We start from the raw sequence: 23,805 nt of genomic DNA, 5'->3' as shown, positions 1-23,805 counted from the left end.
GGTTGAAGAGAGCTGAGTTAGCCCTGTCTCTGAGCGAGCCCGGCGTAGGTCTTCAAATAGCTGAAGGGCCAGTTATGGATGTGTTCTGTGTGGTTCAGCACGGCAGAGAAATAGAATTAATGCCAGTCTGAGGAAGCTCTTTCTAACGGTCTCCAGGGGCTGTGTGACAAGGTAGTGAGTTCCCCACCACAGGAGATTCTCAGGCATGGCGGACAGTGCTTCCCAAATGGGGGGTGCACCCAGCCTCTAACTGCAGGCTGTTTCCGACTTCGGATAGTGTTGACTTCACTATATTTGCAGTAAATACTCTCTTTCTGGAATAAAGCCTTGGGACTCCATGCTACCAGCTGAAAGACCTACTTCTCTGAGCCACAGAACTGTATCAAAATCCCAATAAAGCCAGCTTAATGATACGTTGGGATTATACAGAGCTTTCATCTACGGAGCTCAGGGCATTTTCACACCAATTATTGCCTTTTATCTTCACAGCACTCCCACCAGGTGAGGAGGAGGAGGAAGCAAGTTTTATTTTGCTCATTTTGTAGCCAGGGAAGCTTGTGGAGATTTGGCAAGGGCTATTCCATCGTGATGGGAATCTGAAATTTGGAATTTATAATTTTGTTCTTTACCAATCTCTTAATGAGTAAAAGCTACATTCCACCTTTCTGCAGAACATGGTCCCTGTTATGCAGCATTTGAAATCAACAGTGAACAGAGACGGGCTTAGAACTTTTGGTTCCAGGAAAGGCAGGGACCCACTGGCAGAGACAAGCAGAGCTGTTAGAAAGCAATGTGAGGAAAGCCATTTGACCATTATTAGTGGTGAATTACAAGAAAAAGAGGGCTTAGATAGGACCCCTCTCCTTACTTTGCCTCATTTTCCTCAATTATCTGAGCGGTTGGTAATTCTCCAGGATGGAAGGCAGTTCCAAAAATGGCTTTTAACATCACATGAAAATGTCTAGGGCTTAAGACCACCCTATTTTATGCTGCTACTGTGGTATTTAACACAGTATGCCTTAAATTAGATTGGCAAATGCTTCTCTGACTAATCCCTATGATCTGTAGAGGAAGTGTTAAATCTTCCTTGTCCTTGCGTCAGGAGGCATAGAAGAGGGGGGATGAGCGCGGCCTCTGAAACTAGACTGTCTGGATTCAAATCCCATCTCTACCACCTACGAGCTGTGTGACTTTGGGCAAGCCAGTCAACTCCTCTGTGCCTGGTTTCCCCATCTACAAAATGGAGCTTCTCAGAGTATGCCCTCCCTCACAGGAGAGCTGTGGGGGATAGATCAGCTCATCTCCGAGTGCCTGGCTCCTGATGTGCCCGTGTGTTGGCTTCCATTTTCACTGCCCTGTCCGTATACTAGAGAGCACAGCAAATCTTCGCTTTGGCGATCAAAATCAATGTACTCTCCATTTGCCTGCCATAAGATCCTGGGCTGTCTGCACCAGAGAGCAATATTAGGAGAGCATTCATAAATGAAATGCACTGATAACCCAGAAGTCTCATTTCTGCCCCCCAAATCCCCACTATTTTCCACCAATGAAGCTTTGCACCAGAACCGCTAACAATCTGTAAAAGCTCTTCCCTAGGCTGTTTTGTAGAAGCGATAAGGGTGTTCTGAAGAAACGCCATTCGAATGCAAGTTTTAAAAGAAGGCACTCTCTGCCACAAGGGAGAAATGTACCTGATTGCTCCCAGCATTGGCTCTAATTTTAAGGGATTTAGAGTCTGAAGTTTGAGAACGTGGAAAGATGGGATCCATGTGGTCCCCGTGGTTGTGGCAGATGTACCCCTGAAATTAGGACGTGAGGCAAAGAGAAGAAGGTATACACTGGAAGGCTGGAGAGAGAGGACCAAGCGATGACCACCAGACAGAACACTGTCTTCCTCAGCTTGGAAGGAATAATTCACAGAGCACTGGAAGATAAAGAGAGCCACGGAAAAGGGCAGACCTCAGGGAAATGTACATCCAGATGCAACAAGACACTTTCGATAAGTTAAAATCTGACAGCTGTCATTATTATAACCATTCCATTTGGGGTCTGGGGTCCAACTGGCTGTTCGAGGAACAGTGAGGAACGTTGCTGAAAATTGCTCTGTTGGCCCTGATGTTTCTTTAATATTTACTTGGCTTTTGCTCTTCCAATGAAGGGAATATCTTATAAAGCTGCAGAAAACACATAGTCACAAATCTGGGGATGCTAGCCAAAAGTCACCGTGGCAAAACTCTGTGATGCCCTTTGCTGTTCGGATCTGCAGGGTTCTGTCACCCCTGGTCAGCAGTGCATCTAAACCGCAACAGAGGAGAGTGACAAATGGATATCTTCCCTGGAGGCAGAAAGGGAAAAACTGAGAAGCCACAGTTTGGTGGCTCTGGGCCTCCAATCACCAGCCTGTGACGTCGTGTTGTCCATTGGCACGGTGACGAAGAGCCCCACTTCCGGTCTGACAGCCGAGACGTGGTGCTGACGCAACTCTATATCACTTTCTGGCTCTACCATGCAAACTGTTTAACTTCCTGCAACTTCTATGACTTCCTCTTTAATAGAGAAATCTATAGGACCTACCCCAGAGTCGGGGAGGGGGGGGGCGGGGGGCTGGGAGCATTCAGCGTTGTAAAGTGCTGAGCCTAGTTCCTCACTAAATATTGACGATCGTCATTCTACTCATTAATTCTCTTCTTTATCCTCTAGTGGAGAGTCGCAGAGACGCAGATATAACCAAAAGACGGGGGCCGGTGAGGGCAGGGGAGAGGAGGTTGCACAAAGGGACTGGGCATTGCAACAGTGGCTCATTCACCCTGAAAAAGCGAGATGTGACAGAGGGGTTGGTGCCACTCGGTTCCAGAGTAAACAAATGCCCAGATGAACCATAGCCCTGTACGAAACCCCCAACACTGCAATATTGTGAACAGACAGCTTTAGGCCCTCATGGGGAGCGGAGAGAAATGCTGGAAATAAAGTCTTTTTGTGGAAACGGAGACAAGATCAGCGCCTGTAATCTGGGCATAAACAGGATGCTAATCTGCTGTCTTGAAGGTTTATCCCAAGAACCACCGGAGTGGATCAGAAGTATCTTACCTCAAACTGAAATCGACATTTTTGGCAGCTCTGTTACATCTGAATCGTGTCCACAAGGATGTTCAACCCCGGGGTGTCTGTGAAGTCATCTGCCATGCCCGGCATCAGAGAATACAAAGAACTCCTTCGTGCTAGTACGCCAATCAGGCGAAGTTAGTTGGATTTCCGCAGGACGAGCTGAGGCGCTGAGCTGACTTCCACCTGCACCCTTTTTCTCTCGTCGTCGCCTCAACACGTAGAGATCACTCAACCTCAACTCGGAGCCCCGGATCTAACACTATCCACGTTATTTAGCCAAGAAAGGTGGGCTATGAATTGAGGCCCGAGTCCTTTCCTTTTCGTGGCGATTCCATTAAAATGTTTTACGCGCAAAGACCTATGCAGAACTGCCGCGAAGGACCTGAGAGTTTATGGCACCGAATGCATGTTAAGTTTGTAGATTTCACAGGCTCAGTTTCCTGTTTATGCCCTAAACTATTCCCTGCTCCAGGGGCATCCTGCTCCCCATCTCAGCTCTCCTCTATCTCTCTTCCCTGTATCTGAGGGGAATGGCAGCCTCATAACTGGGCAGAGCACTGAGAACATGCCAGTTTGTGGTCAGCTTGGCTCTGGGACCATATTTAGGGAACAGCCGTGCCATCCACGAGAGTCAGGCAAAACACGTTTGTGAGAAAATGATATTTTTCCTTTCTATTCCACGAGGAGATGAGATTCTTCTGTCACTTCTGCCCAAACTACTATGTTACTTGTAGCTTTCATTGAAAAGTAATAATTATTTATTACCAGAGACGATCTGCTAAATCATTATGATTATAAATCACATACAGGATGCTTCACTGACCTAGTTCAAGTTTCTTGGCTTAATGAATTTGCAAGTGCCAAGGGAAACAAACCAACAAAAAAAGAATTTGAATAGCCAGGGGAGCTACCCCAGGCACAAAAAGCATGTGAAGCTGCGTCTCTCTCAGGGTTCTGACTTTGCCCTTTTCTCTCCTCAGTGAACATTCTCCCAGGAGGTTTCTCATCCCCACCTTGGCTGCTATGAATTCCACATAGCTGTCTCTAACCTGATCTCTCCACTATACCCTAAGACAGAAGTCAGAAAACTTTTCCTGGGAAAGGCTGAAGAGAAAGGTTTTTTGGTTCACATGGTCTCTGGTCTCTGATGCATTTACTCAACTCTGCCTTTTTAGTGTGAAAGGAGCCAGAGATGGTATGTAAACCAATGAGCGTGGCAGTGTTCTAATAAAACTTTATTTGCAAAAATGAAGGGAGGGCAGGCTTTGGTCTGTGCAGCCATAGTTTGTCAAGCCCCGCTCTCAACTCCAACTACCTATTAGATATTTTCAGCTGTAAACTCCACAGCTGCCTCAAAACTCCACATTTTCAGGGTAGACACGTTCTCTTTTACCCCTAGTCTGCTTTAAACTCACCATCAACACTCACGTGCCTAGGACAACGCTAGGACATCATCCACATTCCTCACCCTGGCATCTCACGGTCAAGCACAAATTCTATTAACTCTAGCTTTAATACGTCTCATATGTCCTCTCCAATTAAGTGTCCCTTTGTGCAGGGACCATGTCTTACTCGTGTTTGTGACTATCTCTCCCTTCTATTGTCTAATCTAATGTCTGGCACATGGAAAATGTTGAATGAATGAATGAATGAATCAATCAATCAATCAATGAATCAATGAACTGTTATAACAACTGTAGGGTAATGCTTTTTAAACTTTGATGTCCCTATACATATCACCTGGAGACTTTGTTCTGCAGATTCTGATTCAGCAGATCCTGAATGAGGACTGGAGGTCTGCATTTCTATCAGTCTAGGATGCTGAATACTGCTGGTCCTTGGACCACACTTTGAGTAGCAAGAATCTGGGAAATACCCCTTGGTCCCAAAGTGGCACGCACAAAGATTTCTTCCCCAGTTTTGATCCATTTGTTGATTTATTTCTATGGCCATTTCATTAAATCATTACTGGCACCTATTCAAAACTCTAGAGAAATTAATAAAATCGTTTGTGGCACCGAATGACTTTTATTTACTTTTTTTTAATGTCTATTTTTTTTTTAATTTTTTTTTAACATTTATTTATTTTTGAGACAGAGAGAGACAGAGCATGAATAGGGGAGGGTCAGAGAAAGGGAGACATAGAATCCGAAACAGGCTCCAGGCTCTGAGCTGTCAGCACAGAGCCCGACGCGGGGCTCGAACTCACGGACCGTGAGATCATGACCTGAGCCGAAGTCAGCTGCTTAACCGACTGAGCCACCCAGGCGCCCCTTAATGTCTATTTTTGAGAGAGAGAGAGAGAGACAGACAGAGACAGAGGCAGAGTGGGGGAGGGGGAGAAGGAGAAGGAGACACAGAATCTGAAGCAGGCTCCAGGCTCTGAGCTGTCAGCATAAAGCCCAACGCAGGGCTCGAACCCACGAACCGTGAGATCATGACCTGAGCGGAAGTCAGACACAACTGACTGAGCCACCCAGGCGCCCCGGCACCAAATGACTTTTCAATTTGCAGAGTTTACCCACATTTCCATTTCTATGCCTTAGACTATTTGCTGCTTCAATTACTTCCTCCTTCCCTATTTACTCCTATCCCTTAGTGCCCACTTAATTTAAACATAACTGTGCTCATTATCTCTGTAGTGGTCCTTCTATAGCTGCTGTGCCAATGCAAGCTTTCTTATCAAGATGTGTTACTTTATCATGATTGTGCAAATGTCTTAAACAAATTATTATTGTTTAAAAATTCAAAAGAACAGTCTGTTTTCCCAGAACTTGAATACAATGACCAAATCGAAACCTATTTTCGAGCTACCTACACCCCTTTTCATAGCAACAAAACATTTTTTTTTATCAGCAGAGCAAATCATTGCTTACAGAGCCCCAGGGACCACATGATTGTCCCCCCCAAGCTTAATTCCTACTCCCCCCCAAAATAAGAAAAAGAAGAGGTAGAATGCACAAGGTTATTTGGAGGGACTCCATACCCCAAGAAAGCTGAGCTATTTACTCTGGCAAGTTCAAAGTATAATCCCAACATTGTGGCAAAAATCACATTTCTCTGTATGAGTTCAATAAAGTTAGGTATCACACTGGGACAGTGGCCCTGGCCACATTCAACTTTGCCTAGAAACTGGCTTTTAGTATAAAGATGCCACGAATCCATAGCATGTGGGCTAGTTTAACCAAGTAATCTCAGCATTTTGGATAATTACATCTCCTCCGACAGTGTCTAAGGATATTGAATTGTGTCAGAAAAATAGATGTCATAGTGAATATGTGCTTCTAACTAGGCTTTTTCACTACTAAATTGTAGTAAAATGTACTATAATCAACTCATGCTATATAAATTGCTCTCTTTCTATATTTATTTCCAATGAAGAAAATCAAATTGCCTTACCTGAAATTATAGAAGAAAATGATCACAAAATTATGGCAGTTTTATAACTGTTTAACGATGTATAATATCTCTTTGTTCAGGCAGCTCTAAAAAAAAGCCACAGGTGGGGCAGCTTATAAACAACAGAAATATAGGAGGGAAGTCCCACCTCAGAGTGCCAGCGTGACCAGAGTGGGGGTCACAGACTTCCTGTTGTATCCTTACATGGCCAAAAGGGACTAGGGAGCTCTGTGGGATCTCTTTTTCATGGACATTACTCCCATCCACGAAGTGCCCACCCTCATGACCTAATCATCTCCCAGAGGTCCCATCACATTGGCTCCTAATATCGCATTGGTGTTAGGATTCCAATATGTGAATTTGGGGGGGACAGCAAACATTCAGACCATAGCAACCTGATTCCATCATGCATTACATATATGACAATCGGAATGGCCAGAAAGCTCAAATCAAATGTGGTCAGTAGTAATTGCCAACTCTGGGGAACTGAAAAATCATCAAAGAAATATTAAGACTTAGAGAATCTCAGAGCTCAAAGAGTTTGGGAGCTCGCATGGTCCAATCTGCATATTGGAGAGCTGTGTCCTGAATCCAGAGGAGGAAATAACTTGCTCAATGAATGGGTGACAAGGCCTAGAAGCCAGTTTTCTTCATACCCTCACGAATGGCCTTTGCACGGTACTGACTGAATGGGATTACATTATCAAAATCTTTTAAATGCTCAAATTTGTAGAAATTTCATACTTCACGTATGGTCTGCCCTATCTAAAATTTCAACACCCACCTTGATATTTCAGAAATCCCTTCCTGCTTTACCTCCTCATTTTTTAGCATTCTGACATTCAATCCTCTGCCTCCCCCACTAGAAGGTAAGATTCCTAAGGATGAAGACTTATTTCTTTTATTCACTGCTATATCACCTAGAATAGTGTCCACAGAGGTCAATAAATATTCGTTGAATGAAAAAAAAGGAATCATAAATGATGACCCTCAAACATATCCCTGCATTATCAGAATACCCCATTTTTATGTCATCTGTTTGACATGTTTCCAGAACCTCTGATGTGCTAGGCATTTTACAAGGCTGAGGTGAACCTCAGAGTAATAGGTTTATTTTATTCATTCAGGGATCTTAATTTAAAGTGATCCTATTAGTGTAATCTCCTAACGCAATGTCATTGCGTCTCAGCTTAATTCTGTAGACTGTACATATACATGACTCCCCGAAGGAATCCTTTTCACCTTCAGCCTGCAGTTAGGACTCATGATTCAGCAATCTGCTTCCCCGGATCAAATGGGAGGAAACCTGCAATTTAGGGGCTAGCCTGCCAAAGCTGAGAAGGATAGAGCAGATCAAAACAAGTATGCTTTGCCAGGCAATTTTGACATATTCTCTCTTTCGCATACACCCGTTACAAAGTAAAGCATTTCAGAACTTATGGAAGGTTCCTTGAATCAGAAGCATACACAGTATGAGGTATCTCATCTACTATGCTTGTTTGTAAGGTAATCAAAAAAGTAGAAATGCATATATGGTTTTGTTTTCTAGGCATATGATAAAAATTGTACTTCCATAACAATTCGGGAACTGGTACATTTTCACCATTGAATGCTAAGTTACTGTAAAGCTGACTCTTCTGTACTGAGAATGCTGGTATTTAAAATCGGAATGAGCTCTGAGGGATCCGGTGGCACTTAGAACTATCACGCCCACATAAGCCCACGGCATTGTTTTAATCAGGCGATGCTTTATGACAGGGATGCCTGGAATTATGGTCTTAGAATAGTTTATAAGAATGCAAAAAAATAAAGGGCAGTAAAGTCTTAATTATTCATTCTTCAATGCAAGTGCAGGTAATTTTGAAAATTGTTTTTGGTTTCAGAGTCCTACCTACACTTCTCACTTCGCTTCAAATGGTCATCTCCCGGGATTCCTGGGTGGCTCAGTCGGTTAAGCGTCTGACTCTAGATACCGGCTCAGGTTGGGATCTTGCAGTCATGAGATCAAACCTGGCGTCGGGTTCTCAGTTGAGTGTGGAGTCGTCTTGGGGTTGGTTCTCTCTCTCCCTCTCTCTCTGCCCTTCCCCCACTCGTTCTCTCTCTCTCTCTCTCTCTCTCAAAATAAATGCACGTTAAAAAAAATAAATGGTCGGGACGCCTGGGTGGCTCAGTCAGTTAGGCGTCCGACTTCAGCTCAGGTCACGATCTCGCAGTCCGTGAGTTCGAGCCCCGCGTCAGGCTCTGGGCTGATGGCTCAGAGCCTGGAGCCTGCTTCCGATTCTGTGTCTCCCTCTCTCTCTGCCCCTCCCCCGTTCATGCTCTGTCTCTCTCTGTCTCAAAAATAAAAAAAAAATAAAAAAAAAACTCTTTAAAAAAAAATAAATGGTCATCTCAAATGCTCTCCCTTCCATCTAACATGAATTTCCACTTCTTAGAATTTTCAGTCAATTAATATTCTGTGCACATCCCATTCCCCAGACCACACCAACATCTCCTTGGGGACAGGAACCACGCTGTATTTATCTTCATTATCCTTCTTGGCTCTCAGCTCAGGTGTATCGTACATAGTAATCACTGGGAAATATTCGTTGGAAGTGAATTATTAGAATTTTGCTATTGGTGATGTAACTTTCCAGTTACTCTCTTCTCAGGTTAATACTTACAAAACTGCATTCTATTTTTAATTGTGTTAAAATACACATAACACGAATTTACCATCTTAACCATTTTTAAGTACACAATACAGTGGTGCTAAGGGCGTGATTGTGCAACTGATTTCCAGCATTCTTTTCATCTTCAAACTGTGTACCTATTAAACTCCTCCCTATTTTTCCCCTTCTCCAGCCCCTGGCAATCACCATTCTACAGTATGTATCTGTGAATCTGACTACCTAGGTACCTCATATAAGTAGAATAATACAGCGTTTGTCTTTTGGTGATTGGCCTGTTTCACTTAGCATAACGTTCTTGAATTCATCTGTGTTGTAGCCTGTGTTAAAATATCCCCCCTTTTTGGGGCGCCTGGGTGGCTCAGTACGTTAAGTGTCTAACTCTGGATTTCAGCTCAGGTCATAATCCCCTGGTTGGTGAATTTGAGCCCCAGATTGGGGTCCACACTGACAGCAGGAAGCCTGCTTGGGTTTCTCTCTCTCTCTCTCTGCCCCTTCCCTGCTCTCTCTCTCTCAAAACTAAATAAATAAACTTTAAAAAGAAAAGAAAAATATCCTTCCTTTTAAAGGAATACTATTGTATGCATATAACTCCTTTTGTCAATTCATCCGTCCATGGATCCTTGAGTTGCTTTGCATTTGGGCTACTGTGAATGATGCTGCTATGAACATGGGTGTGCAAATATCTCTTTGAGATTCTGCTTTTAATTCTTTTGGATGTATACCTAGAAATGCAACTGCTGGATCATATTGCCCATGGATAATAGTAACATTAGCTTATAGATTAACAAGCCCTAGGGATAGGAGATGAAAAAGAAAGATTTCCAGAAGACACTGGACAGAATGTGTTCATAATCGAATAGGAAATGGCACCCCCTGGACAGAAGGTTGAGACGCTGTGACTCCGAGAAGCTCTCGCCTCATGTACAATTTCTCAAAAAGATAAACACCCACAGTGAGTGATGCCCCATAAACCACCTTAAGATCTCCATCGTGCCCTGGAGGATATAAGGGCATGGATATGGATAAACGAGGGGAGAGAAGGGAGCGATCAAGAATCAGGTATCAACAAAAGTTTCCGGGAGAAATGTTCCCAAGTGAAGCATCATAAGAATGAATGATTTTGTGTTTAGAAGGCTTAATCTTTGCTTCCTGGCTTGGCTAAGTACCATGGTCCTAAAGACTGCACTTCTCTAAATGCTTGCTTTCCCCGACCGTAGCATACCCTAAATGATGGGTCTCCCAGCTCTACCGTCAGTAGAGTGCTCGGCAGAGCACTAATGGGGACAGTGAGGCCTCAGGTGGGGCACTTTTCTGAGAGTGAGATGACAGCTCTGGGGGCTCAGCCAACAAACCGTTTGCCCCACCTGCTCTGTAAAGATTTTCTCACTATTCCACGGTCCCTCTATTTCATGGGAGTCCTTCCAGCTTGGGTTCACACCCACTAACTTAGAGGTCAGGACCCAACCCTTCTTAAGATGTGATCATTTGCTCCTGGGGAAAAACCTGAAGGTAAGCATTCATCCAGCAACTCAATATATGTCAGGAAGGTTGAGGAGCACGAGGGCTGAGAGAAAGGCTTGGCCTCGGCAGCGAGAGCGTCATTAGTGACCTGTGAGCTGATTTCGTGAGGCTCAAGTCTAGCTGCAAACGGTTAAAGATGCTGATAATGGTTTGGGAACAGAGTCTGACAAAAAGAATGTCTGCAAAAGATAATGTTGAGAAAATCTGGGCTGTCCAATTACTCAATATACAGGGAAACTATTGATAAATGCAGAAGCTTTGTGTGGTCGACTATGGCCATTAGAATTGAACATAGGGTCTAAAAGAATGAGAAATTTCCATTTGTGGAAACTGGGAGTGTGGGGAGGAAAAATGAAGAAATAGCATATTCTGGTGGTACATTTTTTAAGCTAGTATTTTGCAAGTATAATAGGTTATCTCTATTCCTGTAAGACTCCATTTGTTTTAAAATAATGCCATTATTTGGGAATAGTCTGGGTTTTTCAATGCCTCAAATACATTTCAATAAATGAAACCCCAGAAAAGTGCATTCTTCAAGCAGGAGAAGCAAATTTTTTTCCAGAGCTCCCTCTGTATAAGGTGGTAAGCATCATGTTGTAGAATATGCTTCTCTACATGTTTTTTATAGACAACTAATCCCTTTGAAGCCCTGTTTTGTTATTAATAAAATGGAATAATCTCTACCCTGTAAGGCTGCTCTGATGGCTAAAGCTATTCTCTCTTCTTTCTTCTGCCTCTAGAATGAAATCTACAGCCTTTGGTGACACAAAATTTGGTCAGATTAATTCCTCATCATGTTTACCCTTCAGGTTGAAAAAGAAAATCATATTTTCCGTATGAGTTTTGCTCCACTGTTCAAAAATACAAATTTGGCACAGTAGAGGGAAAAGGAAGGTAAGCAGAGAAGGCAGAGAGTAAGGGAGGAAGCAGCAGGGGGCAATGAGATGGTTTCACAAGAGAATACGAGTAGAAAAGCAGAAAAAAAGTAAAAATGATGAGCGACAAAGGAGAACATAAAGAAATGAAAGAAAGGTGATATTTTCAGATATGCATTGAAGTTTCAAAAAATATGTTTCAAAGCATCATGAAGCATCAGGCAGTCATGATTTGACCACTGACAGATCACTTACATTTGGGTGCAGAGCTCTGATGTGACAAAGGAAGGGTTTGTATTAATATGTAGCACCATATTGTCACAAATTATGCCCCCGATTTAAAATGTACCCTAGTGAAACACAGTTACGGAAGAAGTGAAAATGTCACGTAAATAATTCCTGAATCATTTACCCAACTTGCCCTTGACATTTTCACTAAAATCTAAGTCACAGTCCATCCCCCTGAGGGCAGGAATCTTGATCTATATTATTACCTGTGCATTTCAGGTGCTTAAAAACAATGCCTGGCATATGGTGGGTATTCAATACATACTTGTTACCTAAATGGTCATTCAATCAATATTTATTATGAGATCACTATAGGCCAGCCCTGGGCTTCGCATCAAAGAAATAAAGATACATTTAAAACATGACAAAAGCTTTTGCACAGGGAAGGAAACCATGAACAAAATAGAAAGGTAACCTAGTAAGTGGGAGAAGATATTTGCAAATGATATATCCAATAGGGGTCAACAGTCAAACTCCCTAAAAAATTTACACAATGCAACACCAAAAACAAACAAGGACACAAATAATACTATTAAAATGGGCAGAGGACCCAAATAGACATTTTTCCAAAGGAGATATGCAGATGGCCAAGAGACGCATAAAAAGATGTTCAACATCACTCATCATCATGGAAATGCCAATCAAAACTGCACAAGTCAGAATGGCTGAAATAAAAAAAGACAAGAAATAACATGTGTTGGTGAAGATGTAGAGAAAAAGAATCCTCGGGGCGCTTGGGTGGCTCAGTCAGTTAAGTGTCTGACTTCAGCTCAAGCCATGATCTCACAGCCTGTGGGTTTGAGTCCCGCATCGGGCTTCTGTGCTGACAGCTCAGAGCCTGGAGCCTGCTTTGGACTCTGTGTCTCCCTCTCTCTCTGCCCCTCACACTCTGTCTTTCTCACCTTGAAAAATGAACATTAAAAAAATTTTTTTTAATAAATAAAAATTAAAAAATAAAAAAGAATCCTCATGCACTGCTCGTGAGAATGCAAACTGGTGCAGCCACTGTGGACAACACTATGGAGTTTCCTCAAAAAATTAAAAACAGAATTACCATGTGATCCAGTAATCTCACTCTTGAGTATTTACCCAAAGAAAATGAAAACACTAGTTTGAAAAGATACATGCACCCCTATATTTATTGCAACATTATTTACAACGGCCAAGATATGGAAGTAACCCAATGTCCATTGATAGATGAATGCATAAAGAAGATATGAAATATATATATATATATATGTATGTATGTATACACACATATACACACACACATGTGGAATACATATAGTATACATATGGAATATATACATATAATGGAATATTGGAATATTATGTACATTATATACTTATATATATATGTGTGTATATATATATATATATATATATATACACACACACATACATATATACATATATATAATGGAATATTAGCAATAAAAAAGAATGAGATCTTGCCATTTGCAACAACACGGATGGACCTAGAAGGAACTATGCTAAGTGAAATAAGTCAGACAGAGAAAGACAAATACCATCTGATTTCACTTATATATGTAATTAAGAGACAAAACAAATGAACAAAGAACAAAAAAGAGGCAAACAAAATGTACAGAGAACAAACTGGTGGTTGCCAGAGGGGAGGTGGGTAGAGGGATGGGTGAAATAGATAAAGGGGATTGAGAGTATACTTATCTTGATGAGCACTGAGTAATTAAAAAAAATAAATCTCAAATTGGGGCACCTGGCTGGCTTCAGTTGGTAGAGCATGAGACTCTTGATTTTGTGGTTGTGAGTTCAAGCCCCAGGTTGGGATAGAGTTCACTAAAAAAAATAAATAAAAAGAAGACCAAAAGGGGTGCCTGGGTGGCTCAGTCGGTTGAGCATCTGACTTCGGCTCAGGTCATGATCTCGTGGTTTGTGAGTTCGAGCCCCACATTGGGCTCTGTGCTGACGGCTCAGAGCCTGGAGCCTGCTTCGGATTCTGTGTTTCCCTCTCTCTCTGCCCCTCCCCTGCTCATGCTCTGTCTCTCTCTCTCTCTGTTAAAAATAAATAAACATTAAAAAAATTTTTTTAAAAGACAAAAATAAAAAAATAGAATAAAATAAAAGAAACCTAATAAAACATGGTCCCTGCCTCCACAAGGTGGTAGGGGGAGAGAGACATGTGAAAGACATAAATAAGAGAAGAAGCAGCACATAAATATGTTAAGCATAGAGATGTTGGAGCCACACTACCTGGGTTTTACCTCACTCTGGTCAGTTTCTACCTGTGATGCCTTGAACACATTAATCTCTCTGTGCCTCTGTTTTCTCATTTGCAAAATGGGGCTATAACTCTCACAGGGATGTCACAAGGATTGCATAAATTACTATGGGGGAGCTGTAAAGTACCTGATACAAAATAAATGCCAAGAAGTGCAACTGAAGAAAACAGTAACAACGATAAAGGGGGCAAAAGGAAACTCTGGGACAGGACTGCAGCCTTGATGGTGGTGATGGTATAGACTTATCCCCAAACTCTTCGAGTTGTATACATTAATGCATAATGCATTAATGCAGCTTTCTGCACACTCATCAGACCTCAGCAAACTGATTTATAAAAAAGAAAGAAGTCAATAGACATTAAAACATCAGAACAGAGAGCGGGGTGTAAAGAAGGATCGATTCTGGGAACAGAAGTAGTCACTGTCGGAGGAAGACTCCAAGAGAAAATGTGACCTTTGGGTTGAGTCTCCTAATGTGGCTCCCCATTTGCTAGGCTGTCAGAGGACAGGACAGCACAGTCCAGACCAGTGCAAGCACAGGCCTTCCTGGAGGCAAGATGTCCCATCAGAAGATGATCCAGCACTCTGGGCGCCTGGGTGGCTCAGTCGGTTAAGCGGCCGACTTCAGCTCAGGTCACGATCTCACGGTCCGTGAGTTCGAGCCCCGCATCGGGCTCTGGGCTGATGGCTCAGAGCCTGGAGCCTGCTTCCGATTCTGTGTCTCCCTCTCTCTGCCCCTCCCCCATTCACGCTCTGTCTCTCTCTGTCTCAAAAATAAATAAAACGTAAAAAAAAAAAATTTTTTTTTTAAATAAAAAAAAAGAAGATGATCCAGCACTAAAGTAAGGCAACGGCGATGGGAATGTGAGGGAGGGGGTACAGATGAGGCACCTCAGTCATCTGTTGCATGTGGGTGGGATGGAAAGGGAGAGATAAGGTCAAGGAAGAGGTTGGGGAATAGAGACAGAAATCAGGCTATTGGGCTTTTTATTGCATTTCAATGATTTGTGTTGCGCTTTATTCTTCTGTCAATAGTCATTTTTACAAACAAGTATTTATTTAGGGATGTAGTCATCTAATTTGTGAAACAACATTTTAGATTTTTATATCCTTTTTCAAAAGAAATACATGTTCATTACATAGGATTTTATAAATACCATGGGGCGCCTGGGTGGCTCAGTCGGTTGAGCGTCCGACTTCGGCCCAAGTCATGATCTCACAGTTTGTGAGTTCGAGCCCCGCGTCGGGCTCTGTGCTGACAGCTCGTGAGCCTGGAGCCTGCTTTGAATTCTGTGTCTCCCTCTCTCTGCTCCTTCCCCGCTCATGCTCTGTCTCTCTCTGCCTCCCAAAAATGAATAAACGTTAAAAAATTTTTTTTTCTGGAGATTTAACAAATACTGTTGGGCACGAAGAATAAAAGAAAACCCCACCTATTATCCCATTTACTACAATAGCCACCCCATTTTGGTCTTTGTCCTTCTTATTGTTTATATACTACACATTTATAAAGGTTTTTAATTGCAAAAATGAGATCATGTGGCGTCCTGTTTTATAGCCTGATTTTTTAAAAATTAAATGTGAACATGATTACATGTCATTTAATATTCTTCTACACGATCAATTTTAATGACTTTCAAGCCATTATATGGATGTATCATAATTTATTTTTATCTACTGCCTTATGTGAACATTTAAGTTGCTTCCATTTTTTTTTTCTATTACTGAACATTCCTGTGGATGCATCTTTGCACACATCCTTGATTTTAGTGTTCATTTAATGTATTTCATCCGCACAATAATGTCGAATGAGGAAAGGAAAGTGAAGCAAATACATAAGGTAGTTGATTGGAATAATTCCTGTGAAAAGTACAACCACAAGTCTTTGGTCCCTCCCCCCTGGAAATGCCATGTGCCTGCCCCATAGGCGATGAAAGGGAGTGGGAGGAACCCATGTGAAGTAGGGAACATCTCGCTTGGCCAGTGATTCCAGGCATTGGCCTTCAGGCCTCTTACTCTGCTACATTCACAGAGCTTGGCCAGTTGGGAGTCATGCCTGGGGCAGGACAGAGCTATGAGCCAGACAAGGCTTCCCCTGTGCCTTCCTCCAGGAGACAGGCAATGGCCCAGTCTTTACAGCAAAGGAGCTGAGTATGACATAGCATCTCTCCTTAGAGCCCTGCAAGGACTACAGGAGAGGTAGCCTTGGACTGGGCATTCTGCCTTTCTGACGGCTGTATATCCTAGTGCTAGCATGTGCTAGGCCAAAAGGGACAGTGACAATGGGAAGGAAAAGGGGGAGCAAGATAGGAAAACTCGGTCATCGGAGATGGCGTGTTTCCATCCCCTGAGCCACTATAAATACAGTGATAGAGGAGGGGAGGAGACAGTCACATGGTTTGGCTCCTGGGAGTGGAGAAGGGGCCGATGAATCAGGAGAGTATCTGAGGGGTCTGCACCCCACTCAGAAACACAAGAGTAAACCAACAGGAAAACAAAAACGAAAACAAAAACAAACCAAAGAGCACTCACTGTTCCCCCTCAGTCTGCTCATCTGGAGGACTGAACCTAAGCGAACTTGGGCTAAAAGCAAAAGGGCAGTGTCATTCCCAACTGTCTTGGAATCCTAGCGCAAAGCCCGTTACTTTTAACTCAACGAGAGATTTTGGTTGCTTTTTAAAATTTGTTATTGTGCAAGACTGCGGCCTATTAGTTCTGTCTTTGCTATAAGAGTGGATACCCTCTAGATAAGGTCTCTATTTTGCAATCATTCATTTGTTCGATCATTGGCTTGTCCATTCATCACACTTCGACCAACTGCTATCGATTGGTAGTCCGTTCTGTGCAGGACACAGCATTGCCAGGTATCGTGCATATGGTCACGGACAGACCACGTACTCATGCAGCTCTGGGCTTGTGGGAAGAACACAATTAGCCAACAGGCAAATAAATTATTAAAGATAAAGTGCTACGGAGGAAAAATAAATTACCATTATGAGACTAACAAGGCAGATCTGCTTAGGTAGCTACAGAAGGCATCTCTGGGAAGGGGCACAATAGAGCTGTTAGTCACCCAGCTGAGTTTTCCTTTTGAGCACACAGGAAGACCGCATGCCCAGCCCCTTGCACCTTGGTGGGGTCATGTGGAATTGTGGGTGCAAACGAGGCTTTCCACTTTCCAGTCCTGGCCTAAACAATCCTCAACACGTTCCTTATTTCTCACAACGTGAAAGCAGGTGGTCCCGCGGAGGATTCTGAGAAGGCCAAGGGGTTGAAAGGGGTCACACGCTGGAATGGCTTGGCGGCCATGGGGAACACAGGGGACTCCCCATTCTTATTTCTGATTTACACACACACCAACCACATTGGGCTATGACCTGAAGGCAAAAGTCTTTTCCTTGTTAGACCACTAAGATTTGGAGTTATGATTGATAGACTATTGTGAATAACCGAGGAGGAAACGTTACAGCAAGGCCTGAAGGATGTGCAGAAGTCAACTGTTAGAAGACCTGGAACAAGGATGTTCAAGGCAGAGCAAAAAGCATGAACCAAGGGCCAAAGCAGGAAGTCTGCAGAATGGACAGGAAGCTGGAGGGATTGGAGCCAGGTGAGCGAAGAAGTAACACAAGGTAAGGTCGCAGTGACAGGAAGGGGCAGGTGATCCACAGACTTGTATACATTTAGATTCATTCTATTTTCTTTACAACTTCGCCAATACACTTATTTGCATGCCGGGGTGCCCAGTAGATACTATTCACTGGTTTATTTAAAATGACCCAGGGGCGCCTGGGTGGCTCAGCCAGTTAAGCGTCTGACTTTGGCTCAGGTCATGATCTCGTCATTCGTGAGTTCGAGCCCTGTGTCGGGCTCTGTGTGGACAGCTCAGAGCCTGGAGCCTGCTTCAGAGTCTGTCTCTTTCTCTCTCTCTCTCTAAGAATAAACAAACATTAACAAAAATTAAATGACCCAAATCCAGAAAGATACAGCACTAGGTGTATTCATCTCTTATTGCTGTTGTAACAAATAACCACAAACTTAATGGGCTTAAAACAACCCATATTTATTACCATGTATTTCCAGAGGTCAGAAGTTCACAAGGGGTCTCCCTGGGCTAAAATCAAGGTGGCGGCAGGGCTGGGTTCCTTCTGGACCCTCTAGGGAAGACTCTGTTTTCTTGCCTTTTCCAGCTTCTGGAAGCCACCTGCATTCTTCGCTCACGGTCCCTTCCTCTCTCTCCAAAAGCCAATCGCATAGCTTCCTCAAATCTCTCTGCGACTGTCTCTCTTGCTTCCCTCTTTCACTGAAAAGGACCCTTATGCTTACACTGGGTCTACCCCAATAACACAGGATCATCTCATCTCAAGGTCAGTTGATTCAACACCCTGAATTCCATCTGTTGGCTCCTCCTGCCATGTAACAACAGGCCGCAGGTTCCAGGGATGAAGACGGGGACATCTCTGGGGGGCTTTTATTCTGCCCACCACACGAGAAATGCCATTAATTGTAAACTGAAGTCAACTAAACCACAGTTACCAACTGCGTAACTCACAGACCCCTCTTAATATTTCCCCCCCAAACTGAATGTTTCACAAGATTTGATTTCCAAAACAAAGGGAAGTTATTATGTCATCACTTACAAAGATTTTCACTTCAATTTCTTCATTAGGTTTTTCAAAATGCATATAAAGAGGTTGCAGACCCCTAAAAAATATTCGAAGTGATCCTGAATTAGAGGCCATCAGACTTCTAGAAAATTGGCCTTGTCAAATCGCAATTTCCTAGGTCTGGGCAAAGGATTTAAAAGAAGGAGAAAACAATAAACAGTGATAAGATGTATCTGGGTCCATCCCCCTCTTGTTTTCCTTAAGATGGGGTTTGGGGGCTGTTTCCTTAAAAATATCATTACAATCAAATTATATTCTTTTTTTTAAAAAAGTATTTATCTATTTATTTATGGGAGAAAGAGAGAGCTGGCGGAAAGGGCAGAGGGAGACGGGGAGAGAGAGAAGCCCAAGCAGGCTCTGCACTGTCCGCACAGAGCCTGATGCGGGGCTCGAACCACAAACCCTGAGATCATGACCTGAGCCAAAACCCAAGAGTTGGACGCGTAACCGACTGAACCACCCGGGACCTCCTAAAATTATATTCTTAGTGCTAAAGAGGCTTGGACATAACCAATCACGTCTAAAACACAGAGGACTACTTATTATACACACTGCACACCCCTAGAGGGAAATGCTCATCATTGCGTGGGAGGACGGGAATCTGGCACCTCCACAGAATGCAAATTACCCAGAGCAACTCCCTTTGCACTCACCTGATTACATTCTCATGTCATCCCCCAAGGATGCTAACAAAGCTGCTGGGACAGGAGGGACTTTGAAGCAGTTCTAACACATCGATTATACCAGATTGAGTGGTCTGCCATAACATTTAAATGATAACCAAAGCACTTGAAGAATTACCTTGGACACAAGATTCCCCAGACATTGGTTCTTGGAGGATGAAGTTATCACAGGTCAAGGATGTAGCAGTTTACGGGGCACCTGCTCCACCCCTTTCTTCTTTCCTCCAGCACCTGGGATTCCCTTTCCTGACAATGTCTCCGAGATTACACCCGCCTTCTTGGCAATCAGCACAGTCTGCAGTGACATTCCATAGAGGGATTTTTGTGTTCCCATCATTAGCCTCCTTCTATATTTTTCCTTTGTGGATCCTCTTTATTGTTTATGAAACAAGTTACTTCACCAGAACATTCCTCTTTCTTTTACATGATGCCAGTACATCCATTTACAGGAGATACTAGTAATTAACGTCTCAGGAAATGTTTACATTGACTATAGTTTTAAAACGTGAAACACCCTCCCAGGAAACCGATCAAACAATAGGATGCTTTCGGGGCGCCTGGGTGGCTCAATTGGTTAAGTGTCCGACTTCGGCTCAGGTCATGATCTCGCGGTCCGTGAGTTCGAGCCCCGCGTCGCGCTCTGTGCTGACCGCTCAGAGCCTGGAGCCTGTTTTGGATTCTGTGTCTCCCTCTCTCTCTCTGACTCTCCCCCGTTCATGCTCTGTCTCTCTCTGTCTCAAAAATAAATATACGTTAAAAACAAAATAGGATGCTTTCAAGTCTGCTTATTAAGATACAACTAGTTTAGGGACTAAAGATTTACCAACTCACACCGTGCACCACAGGCTACATCAATGAATATTCACATGCTAGCTTCCATACTGCATCCTAAGGAGGGCTAGCTCATCCATCACGGGACTGAAGGCAAATCACGACACTCGGAACATTCTGAGAGATTTGCTTGACACTGATTCTGCATTTTGCCCACTAGAAGGGCAAACTGGATACGGAACACTGAAATCTGACACACGAGTAAGATTCAAGTACATATGTATTTAAAAAGGTTTGGTGGCGGGGAGGGGGGCACCTAGGTGGCTCAGTCCGTTGAGCGTCTGACTTCGGCTCAGGTCACGATCTCGCGGTTTGTGAGTTCGAGCCTCACGTTGGGCTCTGTGCTGACAGCTCAGAGCCGGGAGCCTGCTTGGGATTCTGCATCTCCTTCTCTCTCTGCCCATCCCCCACTTGTGCGCTGTCTCTCTTTCTCTCTCTCAAAAATAAATAAATAAATGTAAAAAAAATTTTTTAATTAAAAAAAATAAAAAGGTTTGGTGGCGAGAAGGGGAGCAGTGGAAGAGAAGAGACAGACATGAGGGAGGGGAGGACAGTCAGACTAGAAGGAGAACAAGGAGGGGGGAAACCGAGATGAAGGCAAGTCAAGAGAGATCACCATTACGTAGATGTGCTTCCTCGTTCAGAAGAATAAAATTTGGGCCTGAAGAGTTACATTCTGGCACTCCATATGGCTTTCCACACAAGCAAACTTTATCATACTTTTCATTCTCTGCAAACCAGACAGCTAACTGTACAATTGCTTTGATTACTTGGTTGCTAAAAATTATTCAGCTATTGACTCAACTTTCCATTTTATCATGCCTCTAAGATTTAACAAATGCAGTTTGTTTATTTATTTATTTTATTTATTATTATTATTTTTATTTTTTATTTTTTTTACAAATCACAAGCTTTGTGATAAATCAGGGCGAGTGCCAGAACTGTTGTGAAACTATTTTGTTTTAAGATAAAAAACAAAATTCATCTTTGTCCCAGAGGTGACTATCCCTATTGATATGCTGGGTGTGCGGAATAATTGTTTTGTGATTTTAAGTATGTAGAAAATGAACAGCAGATAAAGGGATGTTCTTTCTAAGCCAGTTCTAGCCCTAGCTCCTAAAACAGTATTATTGCCCAACATAGTAAAGGCCCAAACATATTGGTCGGATATGGATGTTTTAGGTCTCTCTTTGAAAGCTCGATATATGTAGCTACTGTTGGAACAAGAACATTCATGGGCTCTCAGCAACTTTATTTTTGTCTCACATCGTCTCTTCACATGTGTTCTGTTAGGTTAACTCTTCCCCTGCCCTGAAAGAAATTTAGGGCAAATCTCATGTCTTCAGATTACTTTTAGATAATAAGAAGTTTGTCAGAAACCCAATTCACAAAACCCAAAGTGGAGCGATGAACATGTTCAATCCAGTGCAATATTTCTAACTTGGTTCAGAGCTGTACCTTCCCCACTTCTGGGCTCAGCCTGATTTTGGCTATTTTCCTGAGGCAGAAGAAGTCTCTTCTCTCGCCTGCCCTTTTATCCTTCCCACTCCATCTTGCCCACTGTCCTTTCAGATGGGGATGGAGGGGAGAGAGGAGGTAGAAAAGGTCCTACTCGATTAGTACCCCTAAAAGAAGGCTTAGGTGCTCGCCCAGCAAGCATTTAAAACATACTTTTCTCCTGGGGTGATTTCATGTGTTCCCCTAAAATTACTAGGGATTTCTCACCTGTGACAAATGCTGGTTGCTTAGGGCTCCTTCCTCAGCCACTGGAAATCTGGAGGCCCACTCTCCTTTTGATGTCACTTTAGCCTCCATGTGACTCTCCCGGAACAACTGTCTCAGGCCTGGCTCACATCTGCTCCTTTGCCCTGACAAATTCCTGCTACCCAATGGGCCCTAAGGTGACGATCCGAGAGCAACGTGACCTTTAGATTTCCTAGGGGTGAGTCAAGCTCCAGTCAACTGTATCCCCCAAAGTGCGGAGGGCACTTATTAAACCCTCCAAGAGGTCTGGTTGGAGCTCTTCTCCCTGCGTTTGAGGAAAGGGGCAGGCAGCTCCATACCTTTTCTGGAGAGGGTTTAGATTTAGAGCATAGTGCGTAGCTTGCTTCAAAATTCTAACTCGGCAGCTTGCCACACCCCCAAATGTGGGCGACGGGTCAAGAGTCACCAAAGCCAATTGGCGTTCATGTCTTTTCCGCTTCCGTGCGGTAGTCTCTTAAATTTTGAAATGGCCCGTTTACTATGTTGGGTGCTCAGCCAACACCAAGACTAAAACGGTCCCTTCTGCACATAGTATTATACAAAAACATTCCATCTGATGCTAAAATCTGAACATCTAGAATTCCAAAGCAGACTAACCGAGACAAGGATGGTTCACTTGGTCACATTTTACAATTTTTCATGTCGTTTGGTTAGGAAGTGCTCTCTCTCTCTACAAATCACAGCTTGGCTAAGCCTCTCTGCGTGTGTTTTTTTACTTAAGTCATCTTTGGGTTCTTAACTCTCAACTACACCCCACAGCATACAAATCTCCCAGGGATATCACGGGATCGGGGTTTCATCAGCAGCAAATTGGGTTTGGGTCACTAATTTATGTCCTCTGCTTTCTCTGTGAACATTTATTAAACTGTGAAACTGAAATTTTTGAGTTAGGAGAATATTTTTCAGAACTACCTCCAGTGGTGTTTTGTGGGTTTGTTTTGTATTTTGTCCCTATAGCCAGCGGCCCTTGCCCATGCACTCAGCTAGGACTGCTGCTTTTATTACTTTAGAGAGAAAAGAGGACACAACATAATGGCAGAAAACGAAGAAATTGATTCTTTTCTATTTCACAACATTGGGCCCAGGAATGGGCAGAAGATTTGGAAGGACAGGGGTTACGTAAGCTAAGGCTTTCCTCAAGTCCCACAAGCTAGGGGAAGCTAGTAGACCAGGGGAGGGCGGTAGAAAGGTGCCAGAGAATGGAGGGCCCTAAGAAGCAGCCCCAAACCCCACCCATCTCCAGGCAGAGCCCTGAGAGGAGCGGATAAAGAAAATCCTCTGGCAGAATTAGGGAAGATGAGGGCAGGGGAAGGTAGAGTCTGAAGGGGAGTGGGGGGAGGAGATGCCAGGGTGATGTGCCCATGGCGTGCCTGGGCAAGTAACTGAGGCAGCCCCAGATGGACCCTAAGGCCAGAACACATCATAAGAACAGGTGAATGGCTTCCTAAAGGTAGCACATAAATGGAGACAAGCCTCATACATCCTGCCAAGTTTCACCTCTGGAAAGAACAATTTCTACGAATCAAGTGTATCATGAAAGTAACTCAGAAGACAGGCCGATCTTAAGATGTTTTGCTGTGGGGAATATGGGCCAACACAGCAATGACTCCGGCGAACAGATGACTGGGGACGAGGAAACAGACACCAGCATCAACACATGACAGCAATGAGAAGTCAGCCCGCTGCCCCTGATGAGGGTACTGGGTGAGGCCCCCAGAAGCTGGGCAGACCTGGAAGAGGGGTGG

The 23,805-nt window shown here is 43.4% G+C and overlaps 1 protein-coding gene across 1 annotated transcript in view; it reads right to left on the bottom strand.

Moving 5' to 3' along the window:
- Positions 1-23,805, bottom strand: part of CHN2 (chimerin 2) — a 298,969-nt gene that overhangs the window by 172,351 nt on the left and 102,813 nt on the right. The window lies entirely within an intron of this gene.

The sequence above is a fragment of the Panthera tigris genome, chromosome A2 (assembly GCF_018350195.1).
Source record: "Panthera tigris isolate Pti1 chromosome A2, P.tigris_Pti1_mat1.1, whole genome shotgun sequence".
NCBI classification, from domain to species: Eukaryota; Metazoa; Chordata; class Mammalia; order Carnivora; family Felidae; genus Panthera; species Panthera tigris.
Note: the sequence above shows the minus strand (reverse complement) of the source record. Positions and strands in the feature narration are given on the sequence as shown.